Source organism: Somniosus microcephalus, chromosome 1 (assembly GCF_052327205.1).
Source record: "Somniosus microcephalus isolate GS21.2 chromosome 1, FLI_Smic_1.0, whole genome shotgun sequence".
NCBI classification, from domain to species: Eukaryota; Metazoa; Chordata; class Chondrichthyes; order Squaliformes; family Somniosidae; genus Somniosus; species Somniosus microcephalus.
The window spans coordinates 141,224,921-141,238,020 of NC_140987.1; positions in this window are offsets into that span (position 1 = coordinate 141,224,921).

A 13,100-nucleotide genomic window follows, 5' to 3' on the forward strand; every position below is an offset into this window, starting at 1 on the left:
GGTCGGGACCCCTGATTTCGGGATTTTAACCCCCCACACGCCTCCAATCCCGACTCCATGGCCCAATGAAAATCCTGCCCTTGGCACCTCTAAAAAAATATATTTTTACACTGGAATGTCAGCCTACATTATGGGCATTGAACCCACAACTGTCTAACTCAGAGGGGAGAGGGCTACCACTGAGCCAAGCTGAGACTACTCCAGGGTTAATCCATAAGTCAATGTTGTTGTAAACCGATGTAATGAACAGGTTTGCGTATGCCTCTTTTCAATACCTAACTACCATGAGGTGGAAGCAGAGGGGGTGACTTTCACATGCAGCACACATCGAGTGAGCAGAGCAATCACACCAACTGCTGATGGCACTAGCGAGAGCCCTGAACCATTTTTGTGGTCAGGCCTCATTTGAATTTGATCATCAAGCTACCAGCTCTGAGAGGGAGCTCGCCGATTGGGATGGGGTAGAATCTGATAGCTCCTCCGCAGGTGTGTTTTAATGCAATTCGTGCCACCTTTATGTATTTGAGAAAAAAAATTACAAAACATTTTTTCATGATGATAAGGAGAAAAAGCAAGACTGATATTTGATTTTGATTTTTCTATACTATCCTTATAGTGAACATATATTTGCAATAAATAGGAAATCTCATTAACGCTTAACCTGAAATGATCAGTTGCTCTTGTCCAACATAACACCCTTAAATGGCACATTGGATAGAAAAAATTATGACGTGGTTGCTGATTTCGCTATATATCTGGAATCTGTGATTTATTGTTGCTAGTGCTCATTAGGCCACCCAGTCATACAACTCCCATCTGTTAAATCTGTCTCTTAAACACAAAAGTGATAGCCCCTCATCTGACCTTTCCATAACATGTTGTGAGGCTCTTTCAATTAAATCTCAGTCCACTGACTCAAGACCCTGCCAAGGTACATTAACCTTCTATTTCGAACTGACCAAAGGCTCAAATTGATTGTCAGAAATGTGAGCTCCCCTATTCACTCCAGGTCCATTCTGCACCGATGAGAAAAGACAATACCATCTGTTGTACTAAAGAGTATTTCTGATGATACAATAACTGGAAGACAGCCAAGTAGTTGACAGTGGTTTAGGATTGGGCTAGGCATATTTTTCTTTAACTGCCAATAAAAAGAAGTTATTTTCTAAGCTTCCATGCCACTTCCCAGGAGAAGATTTTTTATGTTTTCTATGGAGTGGCTTGAGTCCATATTAGAATATGACCTCTTAATTTGCATGGAATGAGGCCAACAACACATTCTGCAAGGCAATACTTTTAAAATGATCCTTATTGCTTTAACTTTATTTGGAAAATAGCCCTTTCATCACTATGTTTAATATTAAAATCTAAAAATAATCATCTATTAAAATGCTCGTCTTGCATTTATATAGCGCCTTTCACGACCACCGGACATCCCAAAGCACTTTACAGCCAATGAAGTGCTTTTTTGAAGTGTAGTCACTGTTATAATGTGGCAACATGGCAGCCAAGTTGCACACAGCAAGCTCCCACAAACAGCAATGTGATAATGACCAGATAAGTCTGTTTTAGTGATGTTGATTTGAGGGATAAATATGGGCCAGGACACCAGGGATAACTCCCCTGCTCTTCTTCAAAATAGTGCCATGGGATCTTTTGCATACACCTAAGAGAGCAGACTTTGTTTAAATGTCTCATCCGAAAGACGGCACCTCCGACAGTGCAGCATTTCCTCAGTACTGCGCTGGAGTATCAGCCTAGATTTTTGTGCTCAAGTCTCTGGAGTTGGACTTGAATCCACAGCCTTCTCACTGAGAGGTGAGAGTGCTACCCACTGAACCAACTGAGCAGATATTCTGTGCAAATACCTGCTAGATTAAAAATCATACAATTCATCTCAGTCTTGCATATAGCATGAATTTCCTGCATACATTAACCTCACTCCCTCTATCACAATTTTTAAGTCATGCCTGTTGATTGGCTCAAAATAAAATGGCAAATAGGAAATGAAGAGGTAGGAAACATACAAATCAAAGGTTGGTGGCTTTAAAAACTTCTAAATGAGAAACTACTAAGGGCTAATGAAAACAAGCAACCGTAAATGACCAGATATGAGAGCCTATCAATTAAGCATTTAGTCCACCAGTTTCACAGTAACTGCAATTCCAATGCCCAAAATAAGGGGCACGATCTTGGCAGCCCTGGGGAGGCGGGACTGCCAGGAAAATGGCAGAATTTGGGGGTGGGTGCCCAACCTGCCTCCATGCCATCTTCCCAGGAGGCGGGTAGCTGTCCCGCGCCAGGTCCTGTCTCCTTGGAGGTGGGAAGGGATTAAAGCCTATTAACTGCCTGTTAACAGGCAGAAAATAGGATTATCATAATTTTGCCTTCACAAGTGCTGGCTTCCCGAAGGCTCCGAAACTCGCCAGGTCAGCGAGGCGAGTAGTGGGTCTGCGGGGTTCAGGGGGGTGCAAAAGTGTGCTGTGAAGGTAAGTGATGGGTGCAAATGTAGAGGTGAGCATCTGAGGTAAGTGCAAAGTGTTATTAAAAGCGTACTTACCTTTGTTTCTTCCTGCAGGCTTCAGTCAGTCTGTGTGTGGAGCATCTCGCACCTCCGCGTCAGAGATGACAGATGGCCGTTGCATTCTCAGATGCAACAACCATCTAATTTCTGCAAAAGAAAGCTATTTGCTGAGGTCTTGAATTCAAGACCTCATCAAACTACAAAGAATGTCACTGTTTGACAGCTTCACAGAGCTGTCAAACAATGACAATTCATCTGTCAAAAAAAAACGTTCTCTGCAACCGGCTTTACCTTAATTGGCCTGCTAAGCCCGCTGGGCGGGCTTAAAAAGGTCAATCAAGGAAAAATAGCCTGAGTTAGCCAGAAGTTGTTGGAGGCGGGACTGAAACCTGACAAGTGGGAGTCCCGCCTCCAAATGCTCCCCATTGACAAAATCAGCCCCAAGGTTTTAAACAATTTTTTTAAATCAAAAAATTACTTATTTCACAATAGCATGATTAAATTTACCAACTAAATTATTTTTTTTCAATTAATACCTCTTAAAAATTTTACTTCAAGGCTTTGGCTGGATTTCCCCCCCACCCCCAGAACAGTTCGAGAGAGATTACAACCACATTGGTGCATTCTATGCACGTGCAGTTAGCAGAACATCCCAGGATGCATCAGTAGATTTCTGTGAGTTGATGTAGAGGAAGTCTCATCTTGTGAGGATTTTAGAATTTGCTTTTTCTAAAAGAATTCAAAATAAACTGGGGTTTTAATTCTCAAAATTTTATTTCAGGCAAATTTTCCATTTAAAATACTAACAACTATTTATTTTCTAATATCGAATGATACAGCACAGATGGAAGCCATTCAGTGCATCGTGCCTGTATTGACTCTTTGGTAGAGCTATTCAATTAATCCCACTCCCCTATTCTTTCTCTATTGTCCTGTAATCTTTTTCCCTTCAAGTATGTATTCAATTTCCTTTTGAAAGTTACTATTGAATCTGCTTCCCCCACCCTTTCAGGCAGTGCATTCCAGATCACAACTTGATGTGTAAAAAAAAGTTTCCTCATGTCGCCTCTGGCTCTTTTGCCTTAAAAACTGCTTACTTAGACCATACCTGTGATTTTTTTAAATCTTCTAACTCAGTGAAAATGTTGAGGAGGATTTCAATTTATTTTCAATGTAATCTAAGCTAGCTGGAAAATGATTTTCAATTATGGATTGGACCTGATTGGCTGCTGTCCATGTTAAGCACAAGAAGAACCTCCCCTCTTCATTTTTTGCAAATTCAGTTAAAAATCAGGGGCCAATTTTTTGCCTTCAGGTGTGGGTCAGTTGGTTAGCACTGCTTCAAGACCTGCCTGAACCTTAAGGGCAAATAGCATTCAATTTTCTGGTCTATGCTCATTTGCAAAAGTATTACACAGAAACCCCACAGTGCAGATAGAGGCCATTTCGGCCCATCGAGCCTGCACCAACACATATCCCACCCGATCCCCGTAACCCCTACACCAACACATATCCTACCCTATCCCCGTAACCCCACGTATTTAATCCCCCTAACACTAAGGGTCAATTTATCATAGCCAATCATCCTAACCCGCACATCTTTGGACTGTGGGAGGAAACCGGAGCACCCGGAGGAAACCCATGCAAACACGGGGAGAATGTGCAAACTCCACACAGACAGTCACCCGAGGCCGGATTCGAACCCGGGCCCCTGGCGCTGTGAGGCAACAGTGCTAACCACTATGCCACCATGCTGCCCTAATAACTCCAGGTGCAAACTCAGGCAGGATTACGGATGAATAAAAACAGAAAAAGCTGGAAAGCACTCAGCAGGTCAGGCAGCATCTATGGAGAGAGAAACCAAGTTAACTAGGGATGAATTCCCATTTATATATTCCTGATGGGTGAGGCTCCATGCTGGAGTGCAATTTTGCAAGATTGTCCCTCAGGTCTCCAGTATCTAAGTTAGGAGGACTAGTTAAGAAAATTGAGGTGCTCTCATTGGAAAACAGAATGCCAAGTGACTTATTAGAAGTTTGGAAGAAAATCTGAAAGGTTCCTCTGATGGCCTCAATATTCTGCAGTTAGGAAGGGGAATGTTGGGCAGAGTTCTTGCTCCTGACCACTATCCAGCAACCCCTGCAGGAAGTGCACAAATACAGGCATTATATGAGGATAGGATTGTGTTCAGCTGTCGTGCCTGTCCCTTGCGAATATGTACTATCTAGGCTCACAGATGAGGAATGGCCACAGAAAGGAGATGAGAACTTGAAGGAAAAAAATAAAATGAAAAATTATGAAAGTGACAGACAAATTTGACCAAATGGTTCTTTCTGATTGGGGTTCAAAATCCAGGGGATATTATTCAAACATTAGGAAATCAGGACTAAATAAGCCATTTCGGGCAGAATGATCTTGTGTGATAAATGGCTATAAGGGATAACCAGAAATAGATTAAGGGAAATACCGTTAACATGTTCCTAGTAATTCCCAGCAAAAGGCCCAGTGTCGGGAGAAGCCGGTGAGTATTTATACTCAGTTTTGCGGGTTTTTTTCAGAGGCCCAGTGTCGGGAGAAGCCGGTGAGTACTTATACTCAGTATCGCGGGTTTTATTCAGAGGCCCAGTGTCAGAAGAAGCTGGTGAGTATTTATACTCATATTTGCGGTTTTTTTTCAGAGGCCCAGTGACGGGAGAAGCCGGTGAGTATTTATACTCATATTTGCGGGTTTTTTTCAGAGGCCCAGTGTCGGGAGAAGCCGGTGAGTACTTATACTCAGTATCGCGGGTTTTATTCAGAGGCCCAGTGTCGGGAAAAGCCGGTGAGTATTTAAACTCACTTTCGCGGGCTTTTTTCAGAGGCTTACCAATCTCATAGACGGGCTATGGTGTTCTAAAGCCACGTCACAATTCAAAAAGTGACGCGAGCAAGAGGAAGCAGTTGAGTACGGCCAGGTGAGTATTTATACTACCCTATAGTTTGACAGTTAAGGTTAATAGCTTATAAAGTTTAGAAGATCTTAATTTTTGTGGTTATAGTTTGTAAGGTCTCTGTTGTGTAGCGGGGAGTGCTAGTAAACAAGGGCCCTTGAGTATATCATTTAATTGTAGTGTAATTGGTGGTATTAATTTGATTTGATTTAATTTGAATGAATTAAAGGGTAAATCATGACAGCACAGCTCGACCCCATGGCATGCTCCTCCTGCACTATGTGGGACATCAGGGAAAATTCCTGTGTCCCTGACGGCCATGTGTGCGGGAAGCGTATCCAACCACAGCAACTGGCAGACAGCATTGCGGCACTGGAGCTGCGAATGGAAACATACTGGAGCATTCGCAATGCTGAGAACATCGTGGATAGCACGTTTAATGAGTTGGTCACACCACAGGTAAAGGCTGCACAGGCAGGAAGGGAATGGGTGACCGCCAGGCAGAGTAGTAGGCTCAGGCAGGTAATGCAGAGGTCCCCTGTGGCCATCCCCCTCTCAAACAGATATACCACTTTGGATATTGTTGAGGGAGATGGCTTATCGAGGGAAGGCAGCAGCAGCCAAATTCATGGCACCATGGGTGGTCCTGCTGCACAGGACGGGAGGAAAAAGAACGGGAGAGCTATAGTGATAGGGGATTCTATTGTAAGGGGAATAGATAGGCATTTCTGCGGCCGCAAACGAGACTCCAGGATGGTATGTTGCCTCCCTGGTGCAAGGGTCAAGGATGTCTCAGGGCGGCTACAGGGCATTCTGGATGGGGAGGGTGAGCAGCCAGTTGTCGTGATGCATATAGGTACCAACGATATAGGTAAAAAATGGGATGAGCTCCTAAAAGCTGAATATAGGGAGTTCGGAGGTAAATTAAAAAATAGGATCTCAAAGATAGTAATCTCAGGATTGCTACCAGTGCGATGTGCTAGTCAGAGTAGAAATAGAAGGATATTTTAGATGAACACATGGCTAGAGGAATGGTGCAAGGGGGAGGGATTCAAATTCCTGGGACATTGGAACCGGTTCTGAGGGAGGTGGGACCAATACAAACTGGATGGTTTGCACCTAGCCGGAGCGGGATTGATGTCCTAGGGGGAGTGTTTGCTAGTGCTGTTGGGGAGTATTTAAACTAAAATGGCAGGGGGTTGGGAACCTGTGCAGGGAGACAGAGGAAAGGGAAGCAAGGATAGAAACAAAAGACAGGAAGGAGAAAAGCAAAAGTGGAAGGCAGAGAAATCAAGGGTGTAAATCAAACAGGGCTACAGTAAATAATCATTCTAAAAGGACTAAGAGTGTTAAAAAAATCAAGCCTGAAGGCTTTGGCCTAGAAATTCAGTTGTTAGCGCCAGACGCTAGCGCCTTATAAATCAGGAAATAGTTGGGGCTTGTAAAAAGGGAACAGCTATAATCATGGGAGATTTTAACTTTCATATTGACTGGACAAATCAAATTGGGCAGGGCAGCCTTGAGGAAGAGTTCATAGAGTGCATTACATAAGAACATAAGAAATAAGAGCAGGAGTAGGCCAATTGGCCCCTCGAGCCTGCTCCGCCATTCAATAAGATCATGGCTGATCTGATCCTAACTGCCAATCCACTATGACAGGACTATCTCCTGAATCTAACAGAATTAGACACACGAAACAGGAGCAGGATCAGGCTACATGGCCCCTGGGCCCGCTCCGCTACCCACAGGGCCATGACTGATCCGAACCTAGACTCATGTCCAAATTCCTGCCCGCTCCCCGTAACCCTTAATTCCCTTTTCTTCTAGGAAACTGTCTATTTCTGTTTTAAATTTATGTAATGATGTAGCTTCGACAGCTTTTTGGGGCAGCATATTCCATGGACCTACCACCCTCTGAGTGAAGTAGTTCCTCCTCATCTCAGTTTTGAAAGAGCAGCCCCTTATTCTAAGACTATGCCCCCTAGTTCTAGTTTCACCCATCATCTGGAATATCCTCCCTGCATCCACCCGATCCAACCCCTTCACAATCTTATATGTTTCAATAAGATCGCCTCTCATTCTTCTGAACTCCAATGAGTAGAGTCCCAATCTACTCAACCTCTCTTCATATGTCCATCCCCTCATCCCCGGGATTAACCGAGTGAACCTTCTTTGTACTGACTCGAGAGCAAGTATGTCTTTTCTTAAGTATGGACACCAAAACTGTATGCAGTATTCCAGGTGCGGTCTCACCAATACTTTGTACAACTGAAGCAATACCTCCCTATTTTTATATTCTATCCCTCTAGCAATGAAAGCCAACATTCCATTGGCCTTCTTAATCACTTGCTGCACCTGCATACTAACCTTTTGAGTTTCGTGCACCAGGACCCCCAGATTCCTTTGTACTTCAGTACTTTCCAGTTTCTTGCCATTAAGATAATAACTTGCTCTACGATTTTTCCTGCCAAAGTGCATAACCTCACACTTTCCAGTATTGTATTCCATCTGCCAAATTCCTGCCCACTTACTTAGCCTGTCTATGTCCCCTTGCAGGTTTTTTATGTCCTCCTCACTCACTACTTTCCCTCCCATCTTAGTATCATCTGCAAATTTTGATATGTTACACTCGGTCCCCTCCTCCAAATCGTTAATATAGATTGTAAAGAGTTGGGGACCCAGCACTGACCCCTGCGGAACACCACTGGTTACTGATTGCCAGTCTGAGAATGAACCGTTTATCCCAACTCTCTGCCTTCTGTTAGATAGCCAATCCTCTATCCATGCCAGAATATTACCCCCAATCCCGTGATTTTTTATCTTAAGCAATAATCTTTTGTGTGGCACCTTGTCAAATGCCTTTTGGAAGTCTAAATACACTACGTCCACTGGTTCCCCTTTATCCACCCTATATGTTACTTCCTCAAAGAACTCCAGAAAATTTGTCAAACATGACTTCCCCTTCATAAAACCATGCTGATTTTGTCTTATTAAATTATGATTATCCAAATGTCCTGTTACTGTCTCCTTAATAATGGACTCCAAAATTTTACCTACCACAGGTGTTAGGCTAACCAGTCTATAGTTTCCAGCCTTCTGTCTACTGCCCTTTTTAAATAAGGGTGTTACATTAGCAGTTTTCCAGTCTGCCGGGACCTTTGCTGAGTCCAGGGAGTTTTGGAAAATTATTACCAATGCATCCACAATCCCTAGCGCCACTTCCCTCAAGACCCTAGGATGTAATCCATCAGGTCCAGGTGATTTATCCACCTTGAGTCCCATTATTTTACCGAGTACCACTTCCTTAGTGATTTTGATCGTGTTTATCTCCTCCCCACCTATAGCCCCCTGATTGTCCAGTGTTGGGATATTCTTGGTGTCCTCTACTGTAAAGACTGATACAAAATATTCATTCAGTGTTTTTGCCATCTCCATATTTCCCACCATTAATTTCCCGGTCTCATCCTCTAAGGGACCAACATTTACTTTAGCCACCCTTTTTCTTTTTATATAACTATAAAAACTCTTACTATCTGTTTTTATATTTTTTGCTAATTTACTTTCATAATCTATCTTCTCTTTCTTAATCAATCCTTTTGTTATTTTTTGCTGCCTTTTAAAGTTTTCCCAATCCTCTATCCTCCCACTAGATTTGGCTACCTTATATGCCCTTGTTTTTAGTCGAATACTATCCTTAATTTCTTTACTTAGCCACGGATGGCTGTCTTTTCTTTTACACCCTTTTTTTCTCAGTGGAATATACTTTTTTTGGAAGTTGTAAAATAACTCCTTAAATGTACACCACTGATCATGTATCGTCTTACCCTTTAATCTATTTTTCCAATCCACTTTACTCAATTCCGCTCTCATACCTTCATAGTCTCCTTTATTCAAGCTTAGCACGCTTGTTTGAGATACAACCTCCTCACCCTCTAATTGTGTATGGAATTCAACCATGTTATGGTCACTCATTCCAAGGGGATCCTTTACTAGGACATTTTTAATTAATCCTGTCTCGTTACACAGGACCAGATCTAAGGTTGCTTGCCCTCTGGTCGGTTCAGTTACATACTGCTCAAGAAACCCATCCCTAATACACTCAATGAACTCGTCCTCAAGGCAGCCCTGCCCAATTTGATTTGTCCAATTAATATGATAGTTAAAATCCCCCATAATTATAGATGTTCCCTTATTACAAGCCTCAACTATTTCCTGATTGATACTCCGTCCAACCGAGTTGCGACTGTTCGGAAGCCTATAGACTACGTCCACTAGTGTTTTTTTCCCCTTATTATTCCTTATCTCCACCCAAACTGTTTCATTATCCTGATCTTTTGACCCAATATCATTTCTCTGTATTACAGTGATTCCTTCCTTTATTAACATAGCCACCCCACCTCCCCTTCCTTCCTGCCTGTCCTTCCTGATTGTTAAATAACCTGGTATGTTTAATTCCCAGGCATTGTCACCCTGCAGCCATGTTTCTGTAATGGCCACAAGATCATACCCATATGTAGCTATTTGTGCCATTAACTCATCTATTTTGTTACGAATGCTACGTGCATTCAGATAGAGAACTTTCAAATGTGTTTTGTGACACTTAGGGACGGGTTCCTTGAGCAGTATGTTACTGAACCAACCAGGGGGCAGGCAATCTTAGATCTGGTCCTGTGTAATGAGACAGGATTAATAAAAAATGTCCTAGTAAAGGATCCCCTTGGAATGAGTGACCATAACATGGTTGAATTCCAAATTCAGTTGGAGGGTGAGAGAGCTGGATCTCAAACCAGCATACTAAGCTTTAATAAAGGAGATTATGAAGGTATGAGAGCAGAGTTGACTAAAGTGGACTGGGAAAATAGATTAAGGTGTAAAACGGTACAGGAGCAGTGGTGTACATTCAAGGAGATATTTCACAACTTTCAAGAAAAATATATTCCACTGAGGGAAAAGGGGCGTCAAAGAAAAGACAGCCATCTGTGGCTAAGTAAAGTAATAAAGGCTAGTATCCGACTGAAAACAAGGGCATATAAAGTAGCCAAATCTAGTGGGAGGATAGAAGATTGGGAAGCATTTAAAAGCCAGCAAAGAATAACTAAAAGATTAATTAAGAAAGGGAAGATAGATTATGAAAGCAAACTAGCAAAAAATATAAAAACAGATAGCAAGAGTTTCTACAGTTATATAAAAAGAAAAAAGGTGGCTAAATTGAATGCTGGTCCCTTAGAAGATGAGACCGGGAAATTAGTCGTGGGGAACATGGAGATGGCAAATACGCTGAACAAATATTTTGTATCAGTCTTTTCAGTAGAGGACATTAAAAATATCCCAACACTGGACAAACAGGGGGCTATGGGGGGAGGAGCTAAACATGATTAAAATCACTAAGGAGGTGGTACTCGGTAAGGTAATGGGCCTTAAGGCGGATAAATCCCCTGGACCTGATGGCTTACATCCTAGGGTCTTGAGAGAAGTAGCGGTAGGGATTGCGGATGCATTGGTGGTAATTTTCCAAAACTCCCTGGATTCAGGAAAGGTCCCAGCAGATTGGAAAACTGCTAATGTAACGCCCTTATTTAAAAAGGGAGGTAGACAAAAGGCTGGAAACTATAGACCAGTTAGCCTAACATCTGAGGTTGGTAAAATGTTGGAGTCCATTATTAAGGAAGCAGTAACAGGACATTTGGATAAGCATAATTTAATCGGACAGAGTCAGCATGGTTTTATGAAGGGGAAATCATACTTGACAAATTTGCTCGAATTCTTTGAGGACGTAACAAACAGGGTGGATAAAGGGGAACCAGTTGATGTGCTGTATTTAGACTTCCAAAAGGCATTTGACAAGGTACCACACAAAATATTACTGCACAAGATAAAAAATCACGGGATTGGGGGTAATATATTGGCATGGGTGGAAGATTGGCTATGTAACAGAAAACAGAGAGTTGGGATAAATGGTTCATTCTCGCGTTGGCAATCAGTAACTAGTGGTGTTCCGCAGGGGTCAGTGCTGGGACCCCAACTCTTTACAATCTATATTAACGATTTGGAGGAGGGGACCAAGTGCAACGTTTCCAAGTTTGCCGACGATACAAAGATGGGAGGGAAAGCAGTGAGTGAGGAGGACATAAAAAACCTGCAAAAGGACATAGACAGGCTAAGTGAGTGGGCAGAAATTTGGCAGATGGAATATAATGTTGGAAAGTGTGAGGTTATGCACTTTGGCAGAAAAAGTCAAAGAGCAAGTTATTATCTACATGGAAAGAAACTGCAAAGTGCTACAGTACAAAGGGATCTGGGGGTCCTGGTGCATGAAACACAGAAGTTTAGTATGCAGGTACAGCAGGTGATCAGGAAGGCCAATGGAATCTTGGCTTTTATTGCAAGGGGGATGGAGTATAAAAGCAGGGAAGTCTTGCTTCAGTTATACAGGGTACCGGTGAGGCCACACCTGGAATACTGCGTACAGTTTTGGTTTCCATATTTAAGAAAAGATATACTTGCTCTCGAGGCAGTTCAGAGAAGGTTCACTCGGTTGATTCTGGAGATGAGGGGGTTGACTTATGAGGAAAGGTTGAGTAGGTTGGGCCTCTACTCATTGGAATTCAGAAGAATGAGAGGCGATCTTAGCGAAACATATAAGATTGTGAGGGCCTTGGTCGGGTGGATGCGGGGAGGATGTTTCCACTGATGGGTGAGACTAGAACTAGGGGGCATTTTCTTAGAATAAGGGGCTGCCGTTTCAAAACTGAGATGAAGAGAAACTTCTTCACTCAGAGGGTAGTAAATCTATGGAATTTGCTACCTCAGAGAGCTGTGGAAGCTGTGACATTAAATAAATTTAAAATGGAGATAGACAGTTTCCTAGCTGATAAGGGAATTAAGGGTTATAGGCAGCGGGCAGGGAAGTGGACGTGAGTCTAGGTTCGGATCAGCCATGATCCTATTGAATGGCGGAGCAGGCCCGAGGGGCCGTATGGCCTACTCCTGCTCCTACTTCTTATGTTCTTATGTTCTTATGTTCTTAGGAGGAGGAGAAGTGGGGCGCTAAGCAGCTGGCGCCCGGGCGCGGCGCGATCTGCGCCTCTCACGAACTTCACTCAAGATTTAGCGGCGGCGCAAAACCGCAGCGCCCACTCAGCTGCGCGCGCAGATCCTGACATCATTTCATGGTGCAACGCCCTTGGTGCGCCCTGTACCGGAACTTCAGTGGCGCCGCCCTTCTGTGCGCCTGGCGCCCCCAGCGACTGGCAGAGGGGTACAGTTCCCAGTCGCTGTGGGGCGCGGGGGACGCTATTTAAAGGGGACTCCTCCTGCATTATAAGTGGCAGCCATTTTGTGGCAATCCTTCTGTGTGAGAGATGGATATTTGGAGAGAGACAATGGGAGAGAGCTTTTTGCTTTGACTCAGTGCTCGCACAGGTACTTCTGGCTTCAGGCCAGAGCTTTGCACTTGGATTTAACTTTCAGTGCCATAGCCTTGAGTTGCCACATATAATGGGGGCTGCAATGGTTGGAAACGTTGGCTTACTGCATTGCATTCAAAGGGCACAGAGATGCCGTGAGAGAGTGCTAGTCATGGCCAGAAGGAGAAGGGCCAACAGGCGTCGGCACAGGAGGCCTTACCCACCCAGGGTATACCGCCA